Consider the following 5,048-nt stretch of genomic DNA (forward strand, 5'->3'; position numbering starts at 1 on the left):
TCATAAGCGTCATGATGGCGAAGCACACACAAAGAAAACGATGCTTTGCGCGAAATATTAAGAGCAAATGGAGCGGGCCGTGGCCGGCTTAGAAGAAGCGCGGCGCAATCTCAAACCGGCCAATGGCTCCGGAGGCGCCGCTCGCTCTTCGGGATGAAAAGGGGGCGCTGCAGTAGCGGGCAGCGGCGTCCGAGGATCGCCTCGGAAGCGAAGCGCTCCGGTTCGCTTGGCGCGGGACGTTAAGCAAAAAGACATCGGGAAAAAAATGAAAACGAGAGAAGCGCGGCGAACAAAGTGCCGCTCCAGCAGAGGCAGAAGCTGGCCTCAATGGCGGCAGCTTCGGATTGCTCTCGATAGCCGAGCTTAGCGCTCGAGGGGGCTGCTGCAACTGCTTGCCTCCCCCTCCCCTTGTTTTTTTTTTTTTCATTTCGTTGTGATCGCTTCGTTCCAGAGAAACTTTGCTCGCGTTTCAGTGTAGAAATGACGCCTCTGCCGCCTGAGGCGCCGCGGCCTTCGTATAGCGCCGTTCTAGAAGTCCGTTTCCGCTCAGTCCATGCCGGCCCTAAATGCTTGGGAAAAAAAATTGCCCGACTTGGAAAGGACGGCGTTAGTGCTCTAATAAGAGATTACCTTTTTTTTCTTTTCACTCATGTTCTCCCATTCCACAGTCTCTTTGAACTGAACGGCTTAGGACTGGAGGGAAGCGTAAGATAACGCTCGATGGCTCTGTTTAGAAAACGGCACTCCCTTATCGAAACGAACACGCTCATCTGTTTCTTGTGTATGTTTTCCCGTGAGTATTAATGTGTTTGTAAGCTTTGCCTCAGTTTATCTGCTGTGTCCTCACTCACGCGCTTCTGAAGGGTGTTTACATTCGGCTCGGGTTTCGGAAAAATGTTCGCCTTTCAAAATGCCGTTCCACGCCACTCCGCCACGTCCGAGGAAATGGCTCCTCTCGAGTAAAAGGGAGAACGTGTTTCGTTTTCTCGTTTCTGCTATCAGCGCATTTCGTAGCTTAAAACCCACTACACCAAGAAGATAAAGCCCGCTAGGTATAAGAAGATAAAATCGAAACCGGGTCGGATGCTTCGTAGGACGCTCCAAGCTCCAATCAGCATGGAGAAGTCAACTCATCCGCTGTCCCGTGCAGCGAGCTTTAAGATCAAACTTAAGATGTCCTTACGCTACCAGTCAGAAATGCATGGAGCGAAAAACAGTGGTAAGCGTACGAAGGAATCGATGGCAGTAGCAACGTAAATGCGATCGATTACTCCACTGAAACAAAGACAAGTACTTACATAGATGCAAGCCAGAATCGGAGCGCGGGTGCCGCGTGTAAGCGCGAATCCTTTCGAATCTCTGCAGCACGTCCAAGTGACTGCTGTCTTTTTTTTTTTACTTGCAATTTCATCAGACCCTTTCTTTTGGTCGGTTGAAACAACTTGTAATGCAGGCGAGACGGCGCTCGATCGCTGCTTCCAAGACAGATCAGTAGCTCGGGGGCCCCAAACGCCAGACGCAAAAGACGTGCCAGTGGTGAGACGAAAACAAGCACGCCCTCTGGGGATTACGAAAGAAAGATAGCCCTTTGATCTACGCGCGGGGCCTGGGCCAAGAATCTGCTCCTTCCCACTTTTTCATTTTTTTTCTTCGCGCCTTTTGTTTCTCCTACCAATGTAAAATTCAAGTCACGCTCCAAACTTTCGGCCGATAGTTGAAGTCTTCGGGGAGGGCCCGAAAAGAGCAGCAAAGGTTGCACATGCTACAGCGCAGCAACGCTTCCATCGGCACTTTGGCGCCCTCGGGGGCTCATCGTTCCGCCTCCCCCTCCTTCGCTGTCTCCATCGTGTTTCTGGTGTCGCTCGCACTCCTCTTTTTATCCCTATCTTCTTGTTTTCCCGATACTTTTTCCCCATATTTCTTCTTTCGCACCCCGCGAGTTTGGCGCCCCAAGTACGAGCTGTCACGGGGGGGATCCCAATACAATGTCGGATATCTTGCGCTAAGACATTCCCCCGTAAAGAGGGCTTCTTGCAAGTACCCTAGGGCGCCTTATCTTCCCTCTGCTTACAGAATCCTCGCGGGATGCCAGCCTGAGGGAGAACCGCGCCGTAATTTCATTCCCCGAAAATCAGCCAGAGTTAGATGAGCGAGACGACGAGCGAAGTAGCTTGAAACAGGGCGCAGCTAGACTAGGTCGACAGCGTCTAAAAGTACCGGCCATTAAAAAAAGGTGGAAAAAGGAATAAATAATGCCCGCCAATGGGAGTAGAGAATAAAAAATGGATTGTGTGAGCGTTAGTGAAATGTCACATTATCCTTCTGATAATGCGCTCCAAAGTTGCCACTTTGGCACTACAAGGTATCCAAACAGGCACAAGGAGTCCAAAAACGTGGCTAGCGCAAAGTCATCAGCCTCCTCTCCCGCCTCCATGCTGACATCGGGGTCATTACGTCTGCACTTCAAAAACAAACAGGGTATTGCAGGGCCCCAGAGACAATGCCCTTTGTTTACTCATTCAGCCAAGCACCCGAGGTCACTGGACACAGGGAGTCATCAACGGCAACGAGCCAGCGGCACAGGAGAAACCAAAAAGACCGCCTCGTTACATTGCCTCTCGCTCCCACGCGGGAACATTACCTTGTTCTAATATTGATCCTGGGCTCCGGGAAGGAGGGCGCTGGAAAAAGGGCACGGACAAGGCCACTGATCAAACTTGTTTCATTGCCTGCGCCCCGGCAAGCGACCGCAGGCACCGAATCAGTGCGGCTGCAATCACTTGTGGGAAACGAATTGCGAGCTCCAGGGGTGCGCTCGCGCAAGCAGCGGACAGAGAAGGGAAACACGGGCTGCCGCACTCGTTCGAGCTAAAGCAACTGCAACGGGCCAACGAAGATGGCGCGACGGAAAGAAGGAGGGCTATAGGGGCCCCATAAAACACAAGAGCGCTTTTCGGCGCGAGCCGTAACCCGGGCTCGGAGAAATTGCGTCCTTAATTACACCCCACTAAACAAGGATGGGGGAGACCAGGGCGGAAGGGGTCAGGAGGGAGGTGGTGAAGAAACCTCTTCGATATACAGAAAGCGTTCGCCCCTCCCTTTCACCTTTCCGCTGCCTTCACATTGCCGACGAGCACTGTATACTGTATGCCCGAGGGAAGCAGTTCTTTCCTCCGCGCATGCGCAGACGGTAGGCGCCGGCCTCTACCACGGTGCCTGCTGCTGCTGCGGCGGCGGAATACGCCGGCGCTCTCTCATTAATCAGCGCCGTTCTCGTGAGAAAACGGGTCGGCCGGCCGTGGTGGTACGGCCCTGGCCTGCTTACGACCGGCAAGACAAAGCGTTCCTGCGGCGCTAAAGAGAAGGCCTCGCGCTGAGAAACGAAGACACTGGTGCTCCTCCTCCATATAGGTTCCACACTGTTGCCTCTAGGGGTAAAAGCGTGCAGCTATACGTGGAACGCCGAGGAGAGTTGGCGAAGTTGTGGTCCAATGAAGAAGTGTCTGGTCCCACGTCAAACAAACTCTTAATATTTTCCTCCCGCTGCTCCTTCTCTTTCACATTCAACAATTCTGGACAAAAGCACTTTTCGACGGGTAAGACTTTATTAACGCAATTTCTTCATAAATCGTAAGATTTCGCTGTAACAATTATTTTATCCGCAGATCGACCCTCCGCAGGCTTGCATTTTTTTTTTCGTATAAACGTTTTTGCTATCAATGTTTTTGCCATCCTCAAATAGGTTGATAAGCATGGAATGAATGAACCATTATCTCCAATAATTCCATAACAGTGTCATACAATATTCCAATTATCAAAATTTTTATCCAAGAATGTTGGACATGGGCGAGGAAGAGGTGACGAAAACTGCGCCCTCTCTGCCTCTCTATCCCGCTCGAAGGGTTACATTTGGTCTTTCGGCAAGGATCACCTGATCATAGGTTAGACACAGCTTACTCGCATCCAACTTGAAACGGGGCGGTGGTGAGCGCCACCCTGTCTAGAGAATTTAAGTTGCTGGTTTGATCACTACAAAGGGCATATAGTCCAGAGCGCCCCATCTTGTCCGCAGCATGCGACACTCTCAATTGCAGCTCACTGATGATCTCAAAGATGATAAAAAATCGCATGCCTATGTTATGCACTATCAGCTTCGTGAATTCGGCTCCAGGTTAACCGACTCCACGAGCTCCCTATCATCCCCAGCACTGCATGGTTTTCCATGAGCCGCAGTGCATGGGAATGCGTTGGGAGAACGTAGGGTTTCAGCGACGGTGCCGCCGTAAGAGAGGAGAGCCTTTCTCTCATCCTCTCTTTTCTTCCCATCCGTCTCTCCCTCTGCGCGGACCGTGCCTACACCAGGGGCCAAGCAGAGCACTGCCTTTGTTCGGGCGCTGCCGAGAGCAACCCGTAATCTCGTAGCGCGCTGACTATCGGCCTCGCTCGCAACGAGTGGCGCAGCTCCCGGAGCGGGGAGGCTTCGTGCAGGCGTAGGGACCCTCGCTCGCGTGAATGATGCCTGCTTACGAGGCGCAACCGTGAATTAGTGCCCGACGCCTGCCGATGGCGTTGCTTCGAGGGCGCCGGTGTCTCGAAGCTTGACAAGTTAGATGGAACGAGAAGAAAATGAACGCAACACCCCAGGCTGTCAACCCCAATTGGATGAGCTGAATTAAAGTTCGTGACTCACGCTTCGTAACCGATGTCTGATGCATCATGCAAGGAGGCGTAGAAAAAAAAGCGCAAGCCCTGTGAAAAAGAAAACTAACAGGATGGTTACCACTGTTGAGCGCGCTATTCAGCGAAAGCTATTGACGTTCCATTTCTCAATATACTAAGGTAAAGAATTCCAGAGGGACATGCATATATCTACCATTTATAAACCTCTTCTATTATTTTTTTCAGACATACTCGCTCTTTAAGAAAAACTTCTCTCCCACTCATTCACTCTCCCAGTCCTCGATCGTCATGATGGCAGTCTTCTGGTCTGAGAAGTTGCAGGAGATGGGTTGGAGGTGTTAGAGCAATACCTGATTCTGTAAGACCAA

This window comes from Amblyomma mixtum, chromosome 2 (assembly GCF_055824585.1).
Source record: "Amblyomma mixtum isolate Tamu chromosome 2, ASM5582458v1, whole genome shotgun sequence".
NCBI lineage: Eukaryota > Metazoa > Arthropoda > Arachnida > Ixodida > Ixodidae > Amblyomma > Amblyomma mixtum.